Below are 18,074 nucleotides of genomic sequence, written 5' to 3'. Positions count from 1 at the left end.
GTGGAGACCGAGATCCCGTCTGCCACTTGGATGCCGACATTACCTATCCGGACCAGAGTTCGGGCCAGTAGTTGTCCCTCACAAGAACGGAGGCGGTGGCTGTGATCGAGGAACCACATAGCCTCCGTCTTACGAGGGGCCAATTCTAGGCCCAGACTCCGGACCCTGGAGGCCACGAGGGCCAATCCCACCTCGACGCATCGGACGATACTCCCCGGTGTGTTCCTACAGGCTATGAGCATCGATCGTCCGCGTAACAGACGATGCTGACACCTGTCAGAAGGAGTATACGCAGAGCCTCGTCATATCCCAGGTTCCATAACCATGTTCCTAAAACGGACTCATGAGGTATGCCGCGACTAATATTCCTCCGATGGTAAACAACATACCGATCCATGTACTCAACACACCTGCCACGCAAGTACGACCCAATCGCCACCCGCAGGTACATGGGGACTCGATAAGATTCGAGTCCACCGCGGATGGCCTCCCAGGAGAGGGTATTAAAAGCATTATTAATAGCCAAGGAAATAGCTAATGCTAACGCTCTCCTGGAAGTGGCCGAGTCCGCGATGGAGCGGACACGATCGATTGCGCCGATCGTGGACCGCCTCCCCCCCTTGAAGCCGAATTGGCACTCGACCAGATCGGGGCCAATCATGCGATAGATGCCTGGAGAGGCGGGAAGCTACGATGCGCTCGAAGAGTTTCCCCACCTCATTCAGGAGCACAATAGGCCGGTATGCGGAGGGAGACTCTGCGTCCCGGCCCTCCTTCCTAAGGAGGACCAGGCGTCCAACACGCCACCGAAGCGGGAAGCTTCCGTCCTCAAGACGGCTGTAAAAATTCGCCATCAAGGCCCGGTGCCGTATTCCAGGCTCTGAGGTGTTGCACTGCCCCGGCCAACTCCTCCTCGGACACCTCCAGCTCGGTGGACCAGTCACGCTGGTCCACCTACCCTGGAAAGGTGGCCGGGATCCCGATGCAGGGAACGGAGAAGTTCGTCCCAAGCGTCAGCTTTGGCTCTCCTGATGGCCTGCTGCAGTTGAACCCGTCAAATGGCAATATTCAGCACACTGCAGTGCCGACGAGACCTCACGTACTGGCGTCGGTTTGCAGCGCCGTTTTTCCGCAATTCTGCGATTGCAGCCTACCACCAGTACGCAGGCCGCCAAGGCGGAGGCCTAGATGGTCTGCAGCCCGTCCAGAACCTACTCAAAGGCCGCGAGGGGCCAACGAGGCGGTGCATATACCTCCACTAACAAAAACTCTGCCCAGCTGACGGCCACGTATCCCGACCCCGAAGCTACTGGGGTAGAGGGCATCACTGTTGTTTCCGACCCAGGGCGGGTGGTAGGGCACAACATATGGCTCGGCAACCACGGCTACATCAACCACGCCCGCCGTCAGTGCCTCGACTAATAGGTTGTGGGCACGGCGGTCGTGATTGATGTTCGATTATAGGACTCGAGCACGGGTGAGGGCAAGTCCATCACCGTAGCCTCTCCCTGGCTCGCCCCCCCCCCTTCCCATCAGCGCCGTCGCAAACAACGCGGAGCTTCCTTCTATATGCCTAGGGGGGGGGGCTGATGTCCCTCCTTCTCCATTTCCACCACAGTCACCTCCTTTGAGGTGGTGGTTTCCCTGCTTGAAGGAGATTTGACGGCGACCTGTCTTGTCCTCTGGGTGGGCGGCCTTCACTGCGACCGTCCCAACCGATGGTTGGCCGGCTTCCCCGCATCTGGCATACGATGCAGTGAGGTGCGGTCACCGAACATTGTCACGCCTGGTGGTGGAAGGCACCGCATTTATAGCAGCGGTCCCCCTGGTACACCGCAGCAGTGCATCGCTGCCGTACATGCCCTCTTTTGAGGCAGCGATAGGTCTGCTCTGGACGGGCCGAGAGGGTCATAATCCTCACTTCGGACCACCTGACCCCCAATCGCCCTGCCGCCGCAACTTTGCGTGCGGCGGTGACAGGGCATTGCACCCACAGGGTGCCGAGTCCAAACGGTGAAGAACGTATAACACCCGTTCTCACCACGCCGACCCGACACCTTCCTGCCACCGCCTAAGCTTCAACCATCTCCAAAGTGGTGACCGACTCATCCAGTCCACTGACCCTACGGTCAGCTCGCTTCTGCGGGCAGGTGGCCTTGACAGAAAAGTCTGTCAAGGCCCCTGCCAGCTTGCCCGCCAATAATTCGGCCTTACCAACCTTATCCGCCCCGAAGATTTGCAATAGGAGTCTTCCGGTTTCGGCGCGTCTTGACCTCACCGAGGCTATCCCCAATTCCTGTAGGTTAATGCGTTGCCTAGCAGCGCGCAGTACCTCTTGATACATGCTGACACTACTAGGAAGCAGTGTCAGCACCACCGCTGCAGCACGGGGAGCACGCCCCAGTTGCTGTCTCACGGACGGCCGAGGACCTTGTTACCAGGGCCTCGAGCCGCCTGGGTAGGGGGCAAAATTGTCCGGGTCGTAGGTTGCGGCTGTTTAGCCACCTGGCAGGCCTTACGCTTGACCACCTGGGCCCACGGCCCCTCCTTCGCTCCTACCTTCGCGAGAGGATCACACCGCGGGAATAGTGCGCCTCGTACGACCGCTCGGCCTTTATCGGCCGGGGACGACTTCTCGTAGGAGGAAGTGACTGCTTCGGAGGGGGAGGAGGCAACTCCCCTCCTTGTCAGTTTAATCTTTCTTCTTCCTCTTTTTCCCACCCGCTCTGTCACCGAAGGGTCTTGTGAGTAGGGAGGAGGTGGATGAGGAGCAGACCCCCCAAGGGGCTGTAACTCCTGACGCAATGTCATTACCTTTACCTCGATCAACCCCTCCAACATGGAGCATATTCTCTCCATGTTGGGGCTCCCGGGTCCCCGCGCATCACCACTAATCGTGATGGAGGCATACCCAGTACCGGAATTGGCATCCTTTCCAATTCTGAGATGCGCGCTGTTAGCGCGTTATTCTCCGCCTTTTAAGGCGGAGATACGCGTCGATAGACCCTCCGTGGTCTTCTCCTCCCCATACACGTCAGGGGGGGGGGGGGGTGTTCTTGCCGCTGCTGTGCCTTTTAAAGAAGGGCAGGCAGCTAGCAGAAGTCCTTTCTTTTTTTTTTTTTAAACGTGGGAAATCCTCATGGATCCCTCTGAGCTGTGGAACTCCAGGGGCATGCTGGACTCTTACCGGCTAAAACCCCACGGTGACCTTCCTCGGCGCTGCTGGGAGGGAACCGGGAACTTTGGTTGAACACGTCCGGTCCCCTCCCGCGCCGGGGTCCTCCATGGTGACTGGGAGGACCCCCTTCCCGGAGGGGAGTGTGATCGACGAGACGCACTGCCCTGTCCGAGGTACTGAGCGATGGCTGGGTCACGCAGCCACCGCTCCCGCCCCGGGGAACGCGTGCAATGATCGGTATGATCTCCCAATCGTACCGACCGCGCCCCCCAAGCGACGCACATGCAAAGACGTGGGGCACGACCAAATGGTCAACCTCACACGGGCGTCGTCGACGCCTCGGGCCAGGCTTGGCCCGGAGTGACTGGGTGCCCCGGGTGCGTCAGACCCGATAGCACGACCCGACAAATGCCGAGTCGTGGCCCCTGAGGCGTAACAGCCACCATTGTGGCCCGCAGGCGCGGCGAAGGTGGTGAAGTCCCGTCCCCCGAAGGGTTCTTAGGAGTGACTTGCACCCGAAGGTGAAAGCCCACCCCCCGTGAGGCGGAACGGGGCAAACGTCTACGACGCCGACCCCGCAGGTGACGTCGAGCTGGCAGGGATTGCTCCCTAACCCGCTCGGCGGCCTCCTTCGCGACCATAACCTCCTCGCAATAGGAGATCATGGCCTGCCAGACGCTCCCGCGGCCAAGCATCCTCGAAAGGATGCTCGGCAACGAGAGATCCGGACACACCTCCGCATCTAACACCCGACGCGGCACCTCCCAGGTTGGACACTCCTGAAGAGTGTGCCGCGCCGAGTCCTCCCCGGCGTCACAATGGTGGCACCGCGCGGTCGCCTCGCGTCAGATTCGGCACAGGTACTGACCAAAACAACCATGGCCGGACTGCACCTGTGTGGCTCGGAAAGTCAGCCGTCCGTTGCTACGGCCTACCCATCTATCTAGGATGGGCAGGACCTCCCCGACGGTCCAATGGTCGCTGTGACTAGACAAATCGTCTCGCTACTTTAAAATGATGGACCGCCGGGCCTGGAGTTTAAGCTCGTCCCGACTTAACGTCTCCCCTGGCGGGCTGGAGACCTTACGCTCGATGCGAAGACGCCCGTAAACGTAGGCGTCTTAGAGCGCCAGGTACTCCAAGGATGGTAAACCTGCTAGAGTGGTGGCCGCCTCATAGGACACTGTACGGCACCCCCTTACGACGCGTATCCACATCCGTCGGAGGAGAGTGCGACTCCTCCGTCTCGCAAACAATGCGTCGGCACATACAGGGGTACCGTACAGTACTACGCTCTTCAAAACACCACAATAGATGCGGCGTACCCGCTCGTCCGGACCGCCAAGGTTGGGCATGATGCGACTCAAATGAGTCATGAGTTTGCCCAACCTGACGGCCAGACGAGCGAAGTGCGGGACGAAACTCCAGGAGCCGTCCAGGTAGACACCAAGATAGTTAATATCCTGGGCCGCCTGGACGTCGGACGACCCGATCCTCACCAGACATAGAGCCGGAGTGCCCCTCTTACGACGACGGAGACAGACTATTTCCGTCTTCTGAGGGAACAACTCCAACCCCATGCCCCGAATCCGCGAGGCGATGGCCGCAACAGCGACCTCCGCTCGACGGATGGTCCTCCCCAAGTCCCTGCCGGTGGCAAAGACCATCGTGTTGTCGGCGTAACACGTCAAGTGTACGCCGGCCGGCAGGGAGACCCGCAGAGCCACGTCCTACCCCAGATTCAACAATGACGGACCCAAGACGGATCCCTGGGGTACTCTACGGCTTATCTCACGCCTGACAAACCCATCGCGGCCACCGTAAACGATGGCCCTGTCCTGAAGGTAATCAGCGACCACCATCCGCAGGTAAAGGGGCACCTCGTGGCGTTCGAGGGCCCCGCGGATGGACGCCCACGAGAGGGAGTTAAAAGCATTCTTGATATCTAATGATACTGTCAAAGCAACTCCCCCGCTGGACGTAGCCGAGTCCGAGAGGGACTTGACGCGTGTGATCGCCTCTATGGTCGACCGACCCTCCCGGAAGCTGAACTGGCACTTGGCCAGGTAGGGTCCTACACGAGACAGGTACCGAACGAGGCGACGCTGAACGATACGCTCAAAGAGCTTACCGACCTCGTCCAGCAACACGATGGGCCTGTAGGCGGAGGGCCACTCCGCGGGCCTGTTGTCCTTCTTGAGGAGAACCATCCGTCCACACTTCCGCCGAAGCGGAATCGTACCCGTCTGGAGGCAGGCGTTAAACAACCTGCACAGACGGGGACCGAGGAGGCTGAGTGCCATGACACAGGTGCGGCTAGGTATGCCGTCAGGGCCGGGGGCGATGTTACGCTCCACTATGCGTCTGACGGCACAGGCCAACTCCTTCCCGGACACCTCCAGTTCCTGTGACCATAAGGCATGGTCTCTGGTGTGAGCGGGGGCCGACACCTCCCCAGAAGGGAACAGGGTGCCGACCACCCGCTCCAGGAGCGGAAGGTCCATCGTCTCCGTGAGTGGAGGCGCCCATGGACGTAACTTGTCCATCACAAGTTTATACGGGCGCCCCCATGGATCTTCACGGAGCTTCGAGAGGAGTCCGTCCTGATGGCCAGCTGCAGCTGTTTCGTAAGCGTACGATAGTCAGCGTACAGCTGTGCCCTTCTCGCCGCGTCAGTTGTGCATCGACGCCTCGCCCGGGTGTGCTGGCGGCGAGAGACCCCGCAATCAGTGCGGAGACGCTGTATTGCGTCACTTCGCCAGTACACCGGATGGCGACGCGGATTGGCGCGGACACGTGGCATCGCCACGTCGCAAACAGATGACATGATGTCCGCGAACCAATCCGCCTCCGCGTTTACATCCACTGGCCCAGCCGGAACGCCCGGCCAGGCCACTGCGAGAACGACCACCATCAGGGCGTCCTCATCCATGCCCCTCAGGTCCCACCTCTTCTGGTGGTGGGCTGACGGGCGGGTCGAGGGAAGCGTGGAGACCTCTATGCGTATGTACTTGTGATCAGAGAGAGTCTCCACGTCGTCGACCCTCTACCCCGACACACGACTCGCGGCCAGGACATTGTCGAAAGAAAGATCGACGATGCTTTCGCCCTGGAACCGCAAGCACGTGCTGGCCGAGCCCCGGTTTAATAACCGGAGACCCAGGCCAGCCGCCCAGTCCAACACCGAATGACCCGTCTGGTCCGTCCTCGGGGAGTGCCAGGCAGATGCGTGAGCATTAAAGTCCCCGAGGACGAACACTGGACGAGCTGTGTGCGAAGAGATTAAGCTCTGCAGCTTGTCCAAAAAGATGTCGAAACGACTGAGGGGTCATCTCGGTGGCGCGTACACGCCCACCACCAGAAAATCGACCCAGTCGACCGCCACGATCGCGTGGCCGCGCGCAACCAGCGCTATCGGCCGGATCCGTGACGGGACCGAATGGGCAACCATCATGGAGTCGTCCAGGTTCCCAGCCCAGAACGGGCCCTAGAGAACCCGATACGGCTCCGCGGCGACGACCAGCTCAACCATGGCTCCGCAGAGACCCTGAACCATTAGGTCTTGAGCTGCGATGGCATAGTTGAGGTTGATCTGGATGATATGACCGTGAGGAGGCGTGAACGCTAGGCCGTGTTCCTGTCCTCCCCGCGGCTAACATCATCCGTGTGAGCGAGTTTATCGACCCACTCAACCTCATCCCCAGTGTCCATTATACTGGAACCTCCCCCGTTGGAGTGTGATGCGGACGCACCACCCCCGCTGGATCCTCCCACGTTGGAGGGTGATGCGGACGCACCACCCATTCCGAAACATCCCACGTTGCAAGGTGGTACAGCCTCACCACCCCCTTTATGGACACTGGGGATCTTCTTCTTCAACTCCAGATTCTTGCCCCCTTCTGCGCAGCCGATAACGGCTGTGCCCCCTTGCCGCTTCGGCGGCCCTTAGGTGGGGAGCAAGCCTTACTCCCCGTTCTATGGTTCGCGGGCCGCCCTGCTTCTTTGCAAAGGAGCCAAACAGGGGCGGCCGCGGTACACAGACTCGCCAGGTGGTCGATCTCGCCGCAACTGTAACACAGGTGCGACCGGTCCTCCTTCGCAGTGCACCGCTACTAGACATGTTCCAGCTCCCAACAGCGGTAGCACTACTCCGGGCGGGGTTTCAACACCATAACTCGGGCATCAGCCCACCCCACCCGCATACGGCCGACAGCGACCACTTTTGTGGCCGCTGCCAAGGGGCACTGCACCCAAAAGGTGCCGAGCCCTCCTGGTGAAGACCAGATCAGCCCGGTCTTCACCTCTTCTACCCGACACCCTCCGGTGCCGGCTATAACCTCGGATGAGGTGACCGAGTCGTCCAGGCCGATTACCTGCAGGTCTTGCTTCTTGACCGGCCTGGCCACCGTTACACCGTCGCCGGCTAACGCCACCTTCAATTTTTTAGCCAAGGCTGCAGCCTTGGCTTCCTTCTCAGGACCGGCAATCTCCAACAGGAGACCGCCAGTCCTGGACTTCTTGGGACGGACAGATTCCACCCCGACATCCGCCAACTTTACCCTCTGGCTGGCAGCTACCATAATATCTCGATAGGTGGCTTTGCTGCCAGGTAGAAGGGTCAATGCGACTGCCGCCGTGCGTGGTAGCCGCCCTAGCTTCTGCCTGTCCTCCTTTTTGGCTGCCCTAGCCGCCTTCCTGCCCACCACCTGGGCCCAGGTATCCTCTTTTGCGGAACCCGACGCTGAGGTTCATGGCACTGGTGCCGCTGCTGCGCACTTTTGCACCTCCTGACGCGCCAATTGGTTCCTCCTGACCGACCCAGTTGAGGCCTTTTTGGCCATTGACGATGATGGAGGATTTGGTTTGGTGACCTTGACCGTCACCGGGCCATTACCTTCCCCCTTCTTCTTCTTCATCTCCTTCTTTCCCCCGATGGCCTTGGTAGTGGGGCCATTCGGGGGCAAACTCTGCTTCCTTAATTCTGGCTGGAGCTCCAAACGGAGTTCCTCCATCTTCTTATTAATAATTTCTGCCATCTTCTGTAATGTGGTAGACCCAAACTCGTCCATAGGTGCCGGGGCACCTTTCTGTGGAGATAAGTTCTCCACGTTCTTCATGTGCGAGGTCGGTGCTGGCCTCGCGCGGCTTCCAATCTCCTCGTCAGCAGTTGCTATTGCTGGCGGAGCTGGAGATTTCCTCTCCAACGGAATTAACCTGTCTTGCAGGCGTTTGTTCTCGGCCTGCACAGCCTCCAGTTGCGCCTTTAGCGCCAACATTTCACTGTCCGGCGATGGTCTTGTCAGACGTTCCACTCGTTGTGCTAGCTCAAGCGTCGCCGCCCTGAGGCTTCTAGCACCCATCCTCAGGTCACGCTGGATGGTGCCCTTTAAATTCTTGGACTTCGCTGGAGCCAGCTCAATCCTGTCGGCCTCCTCGAGTACCCAGCTCCCAAATCCGCCAGTGGCTTATTCTTTGCCAGCTGGACGAATTCATCCTTTTCCGGCACAGGGTTCACCGACTTCCGTGGTGTCGGTGGGATCCCTGTGCTGCTGTGGATCTCGAGCTCGAGATCCACTAGCTTGGCCTCTTTTTGGGCCTCCACATAGGCTCTCTTGGCCTCGGCTAAGCCCACATAGTCCTCAGTTATTGGGGGTCTCCCTCTCTTCTTCGATTTGGGACACGGCCGCTGGAACGGTACAGTAGATCGTACCGACCCAACGGACGTGTGCCAGTCATATGAGGCGTCTCCTGACTCCTCATTGACTCCACTCCCACGTGCAGTGAGAACGTTGCTCGAGACAACTTGTCCCGGACCAGAGACCCGTCGGACCCTACTGGATCCCGTCTTCACCTCGTTATCCCCCCCTAATCCCCGGTTTTTTGAAAAAAGAACAATGATCCATATTAATCCCACTAGTTTGGTCGGAAGGGATGTCACCCCTGGCAGAGCCGCCATGCCAGGGAAAAACTAATACACCGGGGGGCGCCAGTATTCCCGGAGTTGGTCGCTAGAGACCGATGCACCCACCGGCCACGGCCAGCCGCGAGGACTAAGCGTGCCCCATCGCCCCGTACCCCAGCTTGAGGCTAGGGACTTGTTATAGAGGTTTATCCCCTCGCGGGCCGGCCAATGAAGGCAAGCCCCCCGCTCCGGAGAGACATGACCACCGGTTTATGGTATTACGATAGGGGCAACACCACCCCTGCCGAACTATGAGATCCCGGGGACGCAACCCCCCGTACCACGACCAGAACTAGCCGTGGCCCCTGGGAGGGGACCGCTTCAATCGGTTTCACCCCTCAATTCTGGGCCTTACCGGCAAGGGAGGCCCTGCCAGGATCTGAAGATCCCACCGGCATCGCCCCAGAGCATCACCGAGGCTACTAAGTATCCACGGTCCCCGAAAAGCCAGAGCCCCGTTAGCCACCGGAAAATTCCGATGTTACCAGGTTCCACCACGAGGAGGTGGGGATGGCACATGTTGTCGCAAACTGCAACAACTTTGGAACCCGATCCCTATAGACCTACATCTAGATAACTGGAGAGGTAATTTATCTTTCAATTTACTTCGTTTCCAGTCTTAACTATGAGCTGAATTTTACAACCCTCACTCTTCCACATGACGTAGAAGGACTCCGGGCAAGGTGTGATAAGCTCGATTTCTATTTGATCATCTGTCTTATAGTAGCTGTCAACTCATTTACCTCTAACTCGCTATCTTCCTTCCTTCTACTTCTACCTTTAAGGTTTGACCCGTCCCGGACTTGCTCTCCATTTGCAGGTTTTCACCCATTCATGTATAGACGGAATCCGCTTCGGTATTTTCCATTCTTTGTCCATGAATCTTTGACCTTCCTCCGCCAACAGGGACATGTATTCTTGTTCTTCCTGGAGCCCTCCAAGTATAAGCTCTTCTCCGAGCTAGGTGTACGCTTTGGAAAACATGTCATCAGAATCCTCATACGGTGGGAAGCCGTACCCCAGTCCCCAATAATAGAATTTACGCCAATAGGGGCTGATGTTCAGTCCCCTCTATCTTGTACAATCCTGTTTCTTTCTTCAGAAGGACTTGAACCCTGTGGCGGCATGGGTTCGGAATTTCTCACTTCGTACGTCTGATTCTGTCCAAAATCGCTTCTCCCACTCATGGGAAAGCGCCGTATATGAGGTGAATGTGGTCTTCTGTCACCCCTGGGCCTAACGAGCACCCGAGGCATTGTAAGTGATGGTTGACTTTCGCAGCTGGAGGAGAAACTCATTATACTCCAGGCCCCACTCTTGAAGACCACATCCACAATCTAACTCTGGTCCGAATTCCTCCCGTAATTTTTCTTTCGCTTCCTCCCTCATCAACTCGAACAAGGCGGAAGACCATTGTCCTTCTGGTACTATCCGCCCCGTTCCACTCCACTCTTTAGGATCTATCGCCTCTAGTGCTGAAATGCCGCAAGTGCATCTCCTAAGTTCCTCACGCCATGCTCCTTTAGTACTTCTGGTCGGGTTGGCACCTGCGTGATCTCCACTATCGCTGTGACAGCGCGAGCCTCTTCTTTCCTCTCCAAATGAAACGGGTCCCGTTTCTGTTGTTACCCTCTGCCGAAGGTGGTTCCATCTCCCATCCTAAGGGCCCGGCGTCCTCGTAGTTCCTGGTGAACCTGAAGTCCGCTGTACGTGCAGCCTTCAACTCCTCTATTTCCCAGCTTAATATGGCAATCTCGGCCTGGAAGACCGCGCCGGGCGCTAGCCGACCCACGTTTTCGTTTCCTTTCTTCCCGCGTTCCCTGAAGAGTGACGGGTTAAGCCCGACTGATCGGTTAATGTAGTATAGCTAAAGACCGGTAGCCTTCTTATATCTGTCGCTCCTCAGTAGTACAGTTCCATTTGAGAATTGACTACTAGTGACCACTTTCGCAGTTCCGCCAGGTATAGCCAGCGTTTTAAAACTTTCCGTTCGATAATCCTTAACACGGATGGCAACTCTCCACCCCCATTTGTCAGGTGGGGGTTCAGTACTGCCATGGTCGTCATATCCTCTGGCTCGCGCTAATCTTTTTCCGTAGGAGTAGTTGACTACCCAACTCACTCTGTCAATACATGTGTTGTGGGGGTGGCTCTTGTTGCGAAGTCTCCAGTTGTGATCCTCGTCTACCGTCATATCTATTCGCATTACTGCCATATCGAGGGTGGAATCGTCCTCGCCCTGACCAAATTGTGCGTAGTAGCGGTTCGCTCAACTAGCCTGTATTATATCATATACATGAGGCTCTGCCCCCGGTCTCCCACTGCCCTGGATGTAGACGGACCTCCATTCGGTATTTATGGACGTCTTCCAGAATGAACTAGGTGTTTTTATTCTGGTAAAGGTGCCGCCGCTGCTCCCTGCGTGGGTGTTGATCGACCACAACCAGTTGACCTGTTTCGTGATAAACATTCCCGCGAACCACGTCGTCGATGTGCCCTCACCGACCACACTGTCTACTATAAGATAGGCCCAGTATTTCAGGGTGACTGGATCTTCTTTTGGAGATGCTATGCGGTCCTGTTGCGCAGTCAGCCGTTTCCAATTCTCGAAACCACGTCTTAAGTGGCGCCCACGCTCCAATCTGTTCAATCCGCTCGCTCGACATCGAGCCATTACTTGAAAGTAATCTTTACGTTGAAGGTGTCGAAATAGGCAAACCTTCTCGCCACGGCCAGCGACGTCAGATTACTCCATTCCTCCACGCGTATTATGGTGTACCTGTGCGCCTTACTGCCCCCAGATGATGAGTAGCTGTTATCATTAATGCCAGGTCCTAGGGTAAGATCCATTTCATCCAGGACGGACGCAGGAGCACCATAATACTCAATTCGCCCTTACCCCTCGTTTGTACCTACCATGAACCCCTCGATCTTCTGGTGCCATCTCACAGTCAACGCCGTGGTAACGGAGTTAATTTCAAGCCAATTGATCCCTTTCGGGAAGTATTGATTTGTGTACTCACTGAGTGCCTCGTCTAAGGAACGAGGAGTTGGCGACGACCGTATCTATCTCAGGATCGAAATTATGTTCCAGAATAACCATATCATTCGAAACGCCCCATGTCTACCGTGCCTGTGGTTTTCAATGGTAGCACGAAAACTATGGCGTTTATGGTGTCACTGATGTCGACTAGGCTTGAGGTCTTGACGATCTCCTGAAGTCCTTGATTCCTGACAAACACTTCTCGCCTTCCAACATCAGCCCGCCATTCCCCCTGCCTACAATGTTCCTCTTAAATGTTTCCACTACGTGGGACAAAGGGTCCGTGAGATGTCCCACCCACGTGTCATGGCCTACTTTATCAGGACAATTGTTATCTGCGAGGGGGATACGTCGGCTGTCACAAAAATGTTCGTATAGTGCCAGTCACCCGACACTCTGCTGGAGACTACACGTCTGCCTGACAGCTCCGGCTCCGCCCACGCGCAATCAACGCCAGCAGGCAGAGTGATGCGACTCTCGCGTAGATCATCATATAAGTCCACTTTCATCGCCACTCTCCTATAGTCGACGCCACCGCCTGTTACTGCTGGTTCAATTACAGCTGCTAACGGCGTTGTATACGTTTGGTGGGATATGTCAGGGTCCCGAGCCCAATACACGACGGAGTTGTGCAACAAAGCGTGATGTGCTGCCCTCCGGGTTCTCTCGTCACATATCGTTTGGACGGTCGTTACGTCCCAGGACACGGTTCTGTTACTCGCGACTTTGGGCCCCATCTCACTGTTGTTTCCCTAAACACAATCTATGTTGCCGTTTATTGCGTGCATATCCGCGTTGTGTGCTGCTGTTGCTGCATTAACTCAGCTCGACCCATTTCTAGTAGACTCATGCTCCGAATGCGCCCGTTCTTCCATGCTAGACCGCGTGGAGGTACATCACGTCACGGGATGCCTAATAAATCAAAGAAAACACAGAGGGGGCACACTCTCTTCCCCCGGATAGACCCGCCCCCTCCGCGCATAGACACGATGTATGGAAACGCGTACGCTGCACGTTCTTCGTCCTTAGGTGATAATTTGGTCATCTTTACAGTGGCTTCTTTTTGTGCTAACAAGACGGGATCTTGGTTGCCATCCCGTTTAGCTCCCTGCTCTATTCGCTTCTCAAGATCGTTTAATTCCTCTTCAGCCAAAGGTAAAGAATTATTGTTGACCCATAGATCGATGCAATTGCGAACTACGGACGCTTCTTCTTTAGGGGTCAACCTATCTATCCCGTGTGACTGGGCCTCCCATCCCCTCCCGGTTTTCTCTCCTATCCCCCGCTTCTTGAGGGCTTGGGCCACAGCGGCCGCTCACTTCCTGTTAAGCCCCCCGGTCTCTAGAACGTCCATCATCCTATCAGGGTCATCTCTGATTTGGTGTAAATAAGATGCATACAATAGACTAAAGAATGCTAGTTAATCTCACTCCTTAACTGAACGCCTGCGCTCCGGAGTGCTCTTCGACGCCAATAGCCTACTACTCAACAGTACTATCTTTCCACTAGGCTTGCAGAAGTCAAGTACCAATGAATGTGTCTCAATATGTGATGAACGCTAAAAACCCGCTTGGAAAAATCCTTTGACGCTTTCTTCACAGAGTGGTGAATTCTGATTATAGATCTTCACTGCCCCAGCCTAACTTAACCTTTTTTTCATCTATTTGAAAGGATTAAATCGTAATAACATCCAATCTAACTTAAAGGAGCGCTTGCGTAGTTTCCCTGGGGATGAGAAACCAGGGCGGGAGTGCTGACGTTATGGTAATTGCTGGTTTCAGCCCCCCGTTGCGAGGATAGTGGAGGGTGAAAAAATGGAATCTTATGCTTACCGTCACTGCATACCAATTCCTCTTTTATGATTACTTCAATTTATATACTTCTGCATATATATATTCTTTTTCTCGCTTTTCATATGTGTTTTGACTTTAAACACTTCCTAATTATGTCTTGCTTTAATTTAAACTTTCTGTGTATCTTATTATCTACATTATTTTGTATTTGCTTAATTATTTACATTATTCAATTATTTATATGCTCATTTATAGCCTTGTCCCCCTATTTCCTGACAGATACTTTTATGCGCTTCCAAATAACTAACTCTATATTTAGAAATAAAAAGAAAACAAAAGAACACTAATAAGAGTGGAAAAAATTTTTATTTTTTGTTCCTATTTTAAGTTTATTAACAAATATTCCTAATTTAATTGACTTTACGTGATAATTTCCTGCATGTACCAAAGTATTAATTGGTTACCCGTCTATATTTTATGTAGTTTATGTCTTGTGTTCTTATATCCGTTGTTTGCTATCTATCTAGTCATAATTCATGTCTGACAAGATGGCGGCTACTGATGGCACATGGTTGTACTATTACAAATTTTATCATAATATCTCCTGAGTAAGAGCAATTTTCTCTCTCTTAGGTAACAAACAGGCGCGAAATGTGCGTTTTCACTAATCTCACGCTGGTCCGGCGTGTGTCCACCGTCCCGGTCATCAGAAACATGCGTCCCCAGGATTAAGCTGGCGGTTTCGCGGCATATGTTTCATACATGTCTTCGCTACCACGCCGGAGAGTACTAAGGTTTCTCTTGGAGTTTATTCGCCTGGAGTTCATGCGCCTGGAGGATAAACGAGACTCCACGGCCCCGAATTCCCGTCCGACGTTACAAACCGTTGCCAGCTTTCGAGTTTTGTACGCTTTACCTTTTTGTGGTATTCCCGCAAAGAGGAGCGGTACTTTAACCATTTTTCTAGACGAGCGGTTTCATCTCTTTCCATCTAAGCGGCACGTCGTTGATAGTGCACGGCCCTCTTCATCTTTGAAAGTTCTTTTGTCCACCACGGATTGGACATTCTAAGTTTCCTTTTATACGGTATCGACGGGGCACATGAGTCAGTGGTGTCGACCTAGATTGATCGGCAAGAGTTTCAGTGAAAGGCTCCCAATCGGCTCGATTGGTGTTAAACTGAGTGCTCGATCCTCCCTGCTCCGTCGTTTTGGTTCTCGGGACCCTCAGCCGGATGTCTATGGTGTTATGATCACTGGTCACCCAGTCACTCCTTACCCTCCAGTCCCCGATGAATGGGAGCATGGTTGGCAATGCCAGAGTAACGTCTACGTAAGACGAGCCTCTGGTTGATCAGTAGGTAGGTGGCTGACTAATATCATTCACAACCTCCATGCCAAACATCTGTATCAGCTCCTCGAATTAAGCTCCTTTTTCGTCTATGCTTTGTGATTCCCAGAGTGAGGACCGATCGTTCGCATTCAACGAAACTAAGAGCTTCTTTCTCCTAAGGGAACGAAACACCATTTCGAGGTGCCTGAGGTGTCCCTCGATATCGTCGCTGTACTGGAAGTAGCTCGGCACGATATATACCGAGAAGCCGGTCGCCAGTTCCTCCGCACAAACACAATGCGGAGTGCTAAGCTGCGGGAGAAAGGCCATTTCGAATCGAAGGTTACAAAGGATAACCGCCGCCCACGGGAATTGTGAGCCGACAGCTGTCATCCCCGTTCCGATTCCTAAACCGTTCACGGTGTGGCTCGGGCCCGGCGTTCTAACGTATGGTTCCTGCATTAACAGGATGTCTAATCGCTTTTGTGCTACAAGCTGGTGCCCCTCTTCTGATACCGCAGCTGAATATTGCATATTCTGCTGTAAGATCCTAATTCGCGTGGATGCAATTGCGGACGCGGACGTCGGCGTCGACATCGATACAGTTGCAATGGGGTTGTGTTGGGTCGCGGTTACATTTCGTGAAGCTAATATTTAAACTATTGCCCTCCAGGTCTTTTTCGCTCGGGCGAACCAGCAACTCGAAACGATTTCGGCTATATTAGAGAAGCGTCTTGCAGGCACTTTGAAATCATTTTATACTCAAACAAACGTGTACAAATAATAAAATTTTGACAATTTTGTTATTTTTACATTGAATACAACAAAATCTGTTAAATATTACACTCTGTAATTAGTTTTTGTGTGATATTTAGTAAAACAATCCCCAAAATGTATCCTTGGTTTGTAAGGACACGTATCACATTAATACGAGGTTTCTCGTCTACCGCCAGGCTTGTTACGGTCAGAGAGAACCTTGCAGTCCCTTTTTACTCCTTTTAACGCAATATGGAGCTTTCCGTTTAGCCAGGGTTCATCGATCGACGCCGACGTCGATGCTTGCTTACGGTGCTGGCGATACGTTTCTCTCAATTGCCCCACAAGCGTTTTTAGAAGATGCAAATGATTTTCTTCTTTTTTAACTTATACAGTATTTAGGAATTAATTAGGCAAATTTCCATGCACTAGAAAAAAAGGTTCCGCTACCATTTTACCGATTTTCGGAAAAAATATGTCGATGCATATTGGTCTGCCCGATCAACGCCACCCATATATTTTATATAGTTTGATATAATATTTGGTGTCTTGATCACCATTTCCACACCACCCCGTATAATCCTTCTGACGGTCTCCATTCCTGTATCACCTCTAGTAGTTAAACAAATGACGGGCCTTTTGTCCTTTCACGCTAAAAGTAAGGTGTTCTTTCGTCGGTAAGATACCGTGGATTTTTTTCCAAACTGGCTTTATTATTCCATTGGGCAATTATTTTCTGTTTGTTAGAATCGGTCCGGTAACATGAAATTTCAGTCTGGCTAGTTCTTGAGCCAAGACATAACTAATGTTGTAGTGGTCGGTGTACATATGGTGCCCCTGAGCACCAGGAATTTTGTCCAATAACATTTTAAATAGATGTATCGGAATTCTTGAGGAAACAGGTAAATCAGGTTTGACCAGCACCTCGGTTGTGAGTGATCCACAATATGGTAGAATGCAACAAACATAGCCAGTATTTGAATCAGCTAGAGTATAAATTCTGATACCCCATTTTATCGGTTTTTTGAGATTATAAGTAATAAATGAAATTCGACCCTTGAATTTCACAGTAGACTCGTCCACACATATTTGTTCGCCCGGTATAAAATAATCCAAGAATTTTGAATTTATATAGTCTAAAAAGCAACTTAGTCGTTGCAGGCGTGTTCTCGGCTTCGTATTGTTTGTTGGAATGGTCGTCAGATGAAGCATTCAGAATACTTAATTGATTGACCATCATGATATTTTTCAAAAAAAGGGTGTTAATGCTTTGTACTGTGAGAAAAGGTGGTGTCATCGATTTCCATCGGCGCGCATGGGATACTGCTCTGTTTCTTGGTGCTTTCTTACGTTTCTGGGGGGTGGGGTCGCCGTTTCCCATCAGCGCGCACCGGCTCTGCCCTGCCCGTGCCATGATCTCCAGTTACTAACGCAAAGGGACGCACGCTAGAGCCGCTACTACTTTTGTTTTTCTATTTGTGTGCATGATGTATATCTTTTCTGCAGAGGGCGCTGCAGAAGATATACGTGTGCAATATATTAGTGTATATTAAGGATCGCACGCCGAGGATTTTCGAATCCCAACGCCGAACTAAGGTATTCCTTACTCGGCGCCTTTTATGGCCTTCGGTAGGTAGCTGGAGCCCTTGCGGTGATTAGCTTTGTGCCATTCGCCTGAATGTTTACGTTTTACTTTAAATCTTTGGGACTGGTATATTTCTATTTTTGAGACTGTGGTTCTGTTTGGCAGAACTCACGCGAGAGCCTCGTCTGAGACTGCGGTCCTTTGTGATCCCGCGGAAGTTTTGTCTTGACATTCGCAGGAACATTCTTTGGCAGCCGTAGACCAACACATAACAGGACTCACGCCAGGGCCCTTCCGAGAGAATCGTGATCCCTTTCCTGCCGTGATTCGAAGACTCGTGCAGAAGTTACCTCCGAAACGACACGGTACGGTCATGCATAAGTCCGCGCCTCCGCGGAAAGCCGCGGTTTAGTCCATGTCAAGAC

This window comes from Xylocopa sonorina, unplaced genomic scaffold, assembly GCF_050948175.1.
Source record: "Xylocopa sonorina isolate GNS202 unplaced genomic scaffold, iyXylSono1_principal scaffold0014, whole genome shotgun sequence".
NCBI lineage: Eukaryota > Metazoa > Arthropoda > Insecta > Hymenoptera > Apidae > Xylocopa > Xylocopa sonorina.
Note: the sequence above shows the minus strand (reverse complement) of the source record.